Source organism: Alligator mississippiensis, chromosome 2 (assembly GCF_030867095.1).
Source record: "Alligator mississippiensis isolate rAllMis1 chromosome 2, rAllMis1, whole genome shotgun sequence".
Classification (NCBI taxonomy): Eukaryota; Metazoa; Chordata; order Crocodylia; family Alligatoridae; genus Alligator; species Alligator mississippiensis.
In genome coordinates this window covers 170,256,403-170,264,652 of record NC_081825.1, presented here as the reverse complement: position 1 = coordinate 170,264,652, position 8,250 = coordinate 170,256,403, and the positions used below count along the sequence as shown (strand labels likewise).

The 8,250-nt window shown below is 47.1% G+C and overlaps 1 long non-coding RNA gene across 1 annotated transcript; it reads right to left on the bottom strand.

Annotated features, from left to right (window-relative positions):
* Nucleotides 1–1,232: 1,232 nt before the first annotated feature.
* Nucleotides 1,233–7,065, bottom strand: LOC132248649 (uncharacterized). The gene is made up of 3 exons (XR_009459968.1): nt 6,985–7,065; nt 3,905–4,036; nt 1,233–1,591 (listed from the first exon to the last, which is right to left on the bottom strand). It is a non-coding gene; the product is annotated as an uncharacterized LOC132248649 (long non-coding RNA).
* Nucleotides 7,066–8,250: the final 1,185 nt, after the last annotated feature.

Sequence of the window (8,250 nt, the reverse complement as noted above, 5' to 3'; positions counted from 1 at the left end):
CTGAAATAGCCCACCAAGGAAACCCCGAAACCCGGAGAGCGCTCTCCTTCTGGGCTACCCTTCCCATGGTCACCCTAAATTCCCCCTTCCCCAGTAACTTATGACTCTGGGACCTGGTGGGGGGGCTCTCTCTCTCCAGTGAGTCGCCTCCTCTCTCACCGGGGCCCCAGCTGCCTTGGGCTTTCTTTGTGCCACCAGCCCACTCAGAGCCCTGGGCACCGTTGCATCCCTCGGGGGCTCTGCCTTTTGCTCAGGGTTGGAGACCTGAGCCACCTTGTGCAGTACCAGGGCTCGATCTGCTCTTGGACCCTTTGTACACTGGTCCGTGCACTGTGTTTCTGGCCTTGTGCCAGGGACTAGGGACCCAAACCACGTCAAATGCCTTTCAGGCCTAGGCCTGCTTCCAGGTGCCCCATGCACTGACCCATGCACCATGTTCATGGCCTCGTGAAAGGGGTTGGAGACCCAAGTCGCCTCGGGTGGCTCCCAGGATCTCGGTCTGCTCCCAGACCCTCCATGCACAGACTGCCTGGCCTCATGCCAGGGGTTGGAGACCCAAGCTGCTGCTTGCAGCTCCCAGGGTCCTTGCTCCATGCACTGCTTGTGCACCGACAGAGCTGGAGAAGCAAGCTGCCTCGTGCAGCTTCCAGGGTCTCGCTCCATGCACCGACACCATGCTCCTCAGTGGCGGGGCTGGGGATGCAGCTGCTTGCTGCTCTGTCCAGTGAAGAGGTCCAGGTAAGGGCGGGGAAAGCTTCTCCCCAGCCATCATCTGATTGGTGGGAATGTCCCACCAATTGCTTGAAGCTTTTTTTCGAGGCGGCAGCCAGGCTGCTGTCGGCAAGCTCGCCACAGTGGAAAGAACAAGACATAGAGCAGCGGTGGCCAAACTGCAGCTTGTGAGCTGCATGCAGTTTGCTGGCATGGTACTTGCAGCTCTTGCCCGACTCTTGAAGCCCCACACGTCTTCTGGGACTGACAGCTTAAGTGCTGGGCTGCCGGGGTGGGTGCAGCCACGCTGCTTCCCCTGGGACGTGCTCCCCACAGGGAAAGCCAGAGTGGCTCAACTCCAGGTCGCTCCGCACCTCTCCCCCCCACACTCTCACCGGGTTGCTCAGCACGCCCCGCATACTCTGTCACTCAGCACCGCTCTGCTTCCTCCCCCCAGCATTCTCCAGCTCTTGAACTTTAGTGGAGGATCAGATGTGGCTCCCAGGGTGAGTAACTCTGGCCACCCCTGACATAGAAGAACTTATATGCGACAGAATTTTGTGCAGCATGCTATATCTCAATAATTATATTTATTTAAAAAATGAGCATAAAAATAAGAAATGACATTAATGCAGCATCATGATTGATATTTACCTACAGTGAATTCAAAGCATAACATAGCAACTGTATTATATATATTCAAGCAGAAAACTAAGCAACAAATGCCTACAAAATGACCAAATTCCTGTCACAGTGGGACCCATACCTTAAATTTATTCACTTGTCTGTTTGTGCAGAAGTCTCGACCATAACATTGCAGTAGCATAGCACTTTGTATCTAATTTAAGCAGTACTGCAGGCTTTGTATGTTTTCCAAGGTCTAAAGTAAAAACAAAGAACATAATTCAGTCTGAAACTTTGAGAAGTTATTAAAAAAAAAAAGCACTCACAGACATTCATATTCACACACATTCCCCTCCTCTCTCAGGAATTTATGGCCATTACGATGTCCCAATTTTGTGCTCATTAGAGAACCATTATATCTTCATTTAATTAGTTTGACAGACTTTCATTTAAATATAAAAAGACTTCTAGCCTTTAGAGAGCAAAAGGGGGCCTTGTCTCCATTTTAGTTTTTGACTCTGATTTACAGGAGCGGGGGGAAGGGAAACAGCTCAGCATGAATAATTCCTGTCTTTTTTTATTCTTTTTCATTGCTGCTTTCTCCATTCCTTCACTGCACCTTGTGGGCAGGCTGCATATCACAGCTTCATAGCTGCGTAGTTGGTAGGGTCGGAAGGGACCTGAGCAGATCATCAAGTCTGACCCCCTGCCTGGGCAGGAAAGAGTACTGGGGTCAAACGACCCCGGCGAGGAGTCTATCTAGCCTCCCTTTGAAGACCCCCAGGGTAGGAGTAAGCACCACTTCCCTTGGAAGTTGGTTCCAGCTCCTAGCTGCCCTGACTGTGAAGTAGTGCCTCCTGATGTCTAGCCTGAACCTACTCCCTATCAACTTGTGGCCGTTATTCCTAGTTACTCCGGGTAGTCCTCGGGGGAACAGGGCCTCTCCCATTCCCCGTTGGTCCCTCCTGAAAAGTTTATAGACGGCCACCAGATCCCCGTTCAGCCTTCTCTTGTGGAGGCTGAACAGGTTTAGGTCCCGTAGCCTCTCCTAGCAGGGTCTGCCCTGCTGTCCCCTGACCATATGAGTGGCACTCCTCTGGACTACACATAAAGCAACCTCTTCTCCATGTGAACTATTTATAAGTGAAGTGCTGTGATTGACTGCATGCCCTCCTGGGGTGGGTAGCCATGGAATGGGGGCACTTAGTGGGCAGAGCCCAAGGACAGGCAGCCAGCACCCTGGCCCCTGGCTGTTCCCTCATGGGTATGCACATGTGTTTTCTGGCCACTGGTGTCTTGGTCTTTCTGGCACAGTTGTTAGCGCTCTCTCCCTTGCAGGCTGCCAACCCTCTCCCTCAGGCTACAAAAAGCCTAGCCTTAAAGGGGCTCCACTGCTTTCCTTAGCCTGGCCCTCTCCTCTCCATAACAGGGCTGAAGTTCCCTGTTCACAGCCCCTTCCTTTAATTCCAAAACTTCTTCCATGAGGAAAATATGATTCAGCTTGGAGTCCCTTCACTTTAGAAAAATATTAATGGCAGCAGGTGTTACAGTGTCTTGAAGGAATGGTACTGGTTTGGGGCAAGATGAGAATCAGTGGTTCCTCTGTATTTTCCTCACATTGTGGACTCACAGGGCCAAATTCAAAGGGCCAAATTCATCCTCAGTGGGTGTGTCTACACATGCATTTACAACGGCTTAAATGCAATATGCAGTAAGTTACTGTGAAGTAGGTGGGAACAGGCTGGTGTCTACATGCATAGGCATTAAAGCACATTAACACTGCGTGTGGACTGACTTGGGACTAAAGTTACTTCCAAGTCAGTCCACACACACAGTGTTCCTCAGCAGTAAGGCATCTACATATGTGTTACTGCACAGTAACTGATTGGGTATAAATTTGATACCTGCATGATGCTCAAGTCTCCAAAAGTCAGCATATTTACTGTGCAGTACAGGCATGCACAGGTAGATGTGCTCTTGTACTGAGCAGTAATTTCGGTAACTGCACAGTAAATGCTCATGCGTAGATGCGCCCACTGTCATTTCAGTCCTGGCAGCAGAGTAATACTAGGGGCAGGTATGGCCCTGGGAGGATTATGTAGTTCCTGTTGCAAATAGGGGCTACTGAAGACTCATAACTGTTATCATGCAAACTATAAACATACAAGATTAATATAAATTGTGTTTCTTCATTTTCAGGAAGGAGCTGAGTGTTTCTTGGCACCCAATACCCATTAGTTGGTGTATGGGTAATGTGATTGGTAAAAGGTTGTTGTTTGTTAGAAACTGTCCCCTTGCAGTGGGGGCTACTTCTAAACATGACTTCTCTGAATTTATGTAACTGATACAGACTGCAACAGAAAACATCAGGATGTTTTCTCACTTACACATCAGGATGTTTTCAGTGTAATTGAGAAAAAAAATCCTACATAGATCCTGCCTAAAGAAATTAATTGAGCCCTTTAGTTTTGAGTTTATCTCTGGGCAGGAGTTTATAAAGGAGAATTCCTGTTCCCCATAATGCACCAGGCTAATAACATACTGAAGAAGCTAATAGCTTGTGTCTTACTTGAGTCTGTGCATCTGTTGAAGGTCTTGTACAATAAAATCCTGCAGCAGAGTTCCACAGGTCAGAGATTTTTGAATGGAAGTAGAAGAGATTTCCTTTTATGCCTTATTCCTTTTAATTTCACTGTCCACTCTGGTAAAAAAAGAAAAAAGAAAAAGTAGCAGTGCTTATGTGGCCTGGTCTTTACCCTTAATTACTTTATATGCCCCTAGCATGTCCTGCATTAACCATTTTGTATTCGATCTGTCTATGTGATCCATTCTATTGGCATAATTTCAGCTGAATTTCCATACTTTTTATTCCTAGTCCACTCATATGGAGTATACAGATACTCTGTGACCTTTAAAGAAATACATTATTCATTTGGTATGGAAATATTTCTGTAGTCCATCACATCTTCTCACTTTTGATCTCTCTGAGAGCCCTTGAGTGGATTGAAATAAAATGTCCTGCCAAGCAGCTGTGTGTAACACCTCAGTAGCACTCCCGGACCAAAGTACTTTGCTATACCTTAGAAACCCAACTCAGATCTTCAACCTAGTACTACAAGGTGTTGTAACTGGGCCACTATGTGGCATTTTAACAGTTTATAATTTAACTACATCCTCTGTTCATAATGTACCAGCTACAGCACAGCAAACAGCAAACATTTTTAACTCGCCTGTCTCCCTATCAGTGCTGACAAAGGTCCATCCTGAATAGGGTCTCAGTTGCAAAACACATACTGGGCACATCTACACAAGATGCTAACATCACAGTTGAATAATTCTACTGCACATTAGCCTGGCTAACCATGCTAATGCGCTAATGTGCAGTAGAATTACTCTACTGTGCATTAGCATCACATAAAAACCATTAATCTGCCCTAATAAACAGTAATACTAATTAAGGCACATTAAAGTTAGTAACTGTCATTACAGGTACTAAACTTAAAGCACCATAATTACTGTGCATTAATTAATGTGTAGGTGCATCCAATAAGAACCAAGATTAAGTCGTGAGCTATTCCTCTAAGATGTCTAGCTTTCTTTCATAGCTTTGGCTGATCTATTGTATTCTGGGATGGTTAAGTTCCATGTGATATGTTTAAAAGCAGCTTGCCTGCTAGAAAATCCCACCACAGCACCAACTTGATCTACTGGGAGGCTTGCCTCTAACCCTTTTAAAATGTATTGTTTAATAGCTGGCCTTTAGTAAAGCTGTTGACCTACAAGGGTCTCAATTTGAGGCTGGACCAAGATGACATATATAAGGATTCAGTCATTTCATAGCCAGCTACGACCTGGGAATGGATGACAGTAGAAGATGCAAATAAGTTTGTATCCACACTAGGAAAAAACTGTTATCTTACAAGTTCCCTTGCTTTTTGACATGAGGTAACTAACACACAGTAAAATCCTAAAGGGCTCAAAGCAGTATGTTGTTTTCTCATGGCAGGACTGAGGTCAACAGTCCAGGGCAAGGGTTGGCACCTACAGCCTGCAGACCTGATTCAGACCATGAAGAGATTAGATCCAGTCTGTGGTACCTCAGGAAATCAGCAGCATGCTCCAACCCAAGCAATGGAGGAGGTGTCCCCAGGATCCCATAGCCTGCCTTTTTCTATTTCTTCCCTTCATGTCATCCACTGTTTGCCAGGGGGGTGAGGCTCATGGAAGGTGCTGGGCCACTACTCGGATCCCAGGGTGGCTCACGGAGGCAAAAGGTTGCCAACCCCTGGCTAAAGGTTTATTGCACCCTAAGAACTTTTATCACCTTGCCCTTGCTAAGCTTTTGCTATGTGTTGGTTACCATGTATTAGCTAATATAGAATGAGAATGTAATTCTTCCCCTGGTGGAGACAAAGCCTGGTATCACTCAGTCCCAAGGTCTTGAATTGTAAGTGTCTTGCCCTGTCTCCCTTGCTAGGCAAATGCCTAGAATGGTCTAACTAGAAAGAGTTTTAACTCACTGATGAATTACCTTGACTAGAGTTCAAATAATTTTGTTTTTTTCAGTTATTTTTATCCTGTGTTCTGTGCTTCAAAGGGGGGGGGGGGGGGAAGGGGAATAGAGTCCACTCCTTTTAGCAAAGTTGACAAAACAGGAAGTGATCTGTAACCCCAGACAAAATCCTAACAGAGCATTCAATTTGTGCCTCCATGGTACTGTGTAACAATTGTGACACATTTCCTCCCATTAAATCTTCAGAAATGCTTTATTGGAACCTTCTGAGCATTTTATTTTTCTCCTGCTGATAAGAAATCTTTAATGCCGCAATCTTCTTGTTTCTATTAAAGGCCAGAGCGACTTAAATAAGGAGTTTATAACCTTCTGTAAGCTGCTATAGACAGATTCCAAGCAGATCACAGCAAGGTATATTTGGTCAAGCTAATAGAGCTGACCAGTTTTACTTTTGCTACTGGCTTTGGCCAAGGACCCTGTAACAGGGGGCCTTCTCGGGCCGATTTGCCTTTGGCCCACCCACCTGTTCTGGGCCAACCACCCGTCTTCTCACTTGCCACGCCCTGCTGTTATCTAATTAATGATCTTAATTAGGCAGGAGGCTGCCCATTTTCTTGCTCCGATGCCAGGGGGCGCTATCTGTGGCTCCATACCTCCCCTACACTGCAGCCCATGCCTCACAGATGGCATCCATAGTTCTTACAGTCACTGGCCCCAGGCTGGGCCCCAGACTTCTCCGATCAGGACCCCTCTAAGATCCCTCCCTTCCAAACCCCAGGCCCTCCTAGTTCTGGGCATCCCTCATAGTGGGTCCCTGGCCCTTTTGACCAGTGTGGTCCTGGCCCCTGCATTGAACAGTCGAGGGTACTCTCTATCAGGTCTCTGAGTCTCTAGCCCCACTCTATCTCCTGGGGTCTGCCCTCTGGGCCCTACTAGCAGGTGACCCACCTGGTTGTGGGAGCTGGGATTAAGGTGCTCCAACCCACCTTTCACCAGGGTGGTCACTAGCCTAGCATTTCCTGGGGCTCCTGCACCACTGAGGGCCCCACCAGGCCACCCACTCCTAGTAGGGTGCAGTTTTAGGTCATGCCCAGGACCAGGAGCCTCCAAGCCATCCCCTACAGCTCCTTCCTTACCTCCAGGATGATACCAGCAGCCTTGCAGCCAAGCAATGTTGCTGCCTGGCCCCTCAGCAAGGAACTGATCTATTTATATAGGCAGCCAGGGATCTAAAATGGCTGCTGCAATCAAGCACCTGCTGGTTGCTTGGCTCTGATCTTAAAGTGGCAGGCACCAGCAGTGCCCTGCCACAGATCTGTTGTTCAGGGCCCTTGCCTCTGCCGTAGCCAGGCAAGGAGATAACACCCCAAGGCCACCCCAGAATTGCAGCAATGCCAAACAAACAAAGGAAGTTAAACAAATAAACTATCACTTAGCTGTCCTCCAGCATTTTTTCCAGGCTTCACCTTCTGCCTGTCTCTTATCTTTCAGAGGCTTGGCAGAGCTTGCTGGCTTGTACAAACAAAGCAAAGGACCAAGACAGCCCGCCTGGTGGCTACTTATCCCCTGGTAAGTACAGGCTCCAAGCAGCCTACTCCAGCCAGGTGCAGTCCCTTGAGGTTTCTTTCAGTATCTTTTATCCTTCCCCGCTGTGGGCCTAGGTGGCTAACTCTCTCATCACACCTGTGTCGACTCCCTTGCTGGCAAACTCACTACATCCCAAGACCTGGTTCCCCAGTCTTTGGTGAGTTCTTCCCGGTCTTGGGTGCGCATGGGGAGGTGTTTCTGGGATGTGGGGCAGTTCAGACTCTCCCACACCTATAGTAACAGGGCCCTGCCCTGTTACACATTCACTCTAAAGAAGCAAATACCAATGACTTTAGCTCCTAATGTTGATCAGCTATACACGTAAAGTAGAGTGAGTTAATGATTGATCTGGAAGGCAAATGGCAGTGTCCATGTAGAAACATTAAAATTCCCTGAGGTGTTTTTTTGGGTAAATCTGTATCTTTTATTAGATCAACTCAAATAGTTGGAAAAATTCTTCTTTGCAAGCTTTCAGGTATAAATACCTTTCATCAGGCTGAGGAAGCATCTGCAGTTGGTATGTGGTCTTCCTGGATGGAATGAATAGTAAAGAAGCCAGAGGCTGGTATGCATTAGGGCTGTGCGAAGTTTCAGTCCCTGATTCGATTCGGTAGAGATTCAGCCTAATTCAGTGGCTGAATCTCTGAATCCGAATTGAATCTGGGGACCCTTTAATCTCTCTGAATCAAATCGGAACCCTCTGAATCAATTCAGAGAGATTTGGTGATTTGGACATAGACACAACTTTAAATGTTTTTTCTACATACTTCTAGGGAGCAAGCGGCTCGTGAACGCTACAATGCTGGGGTGCATGG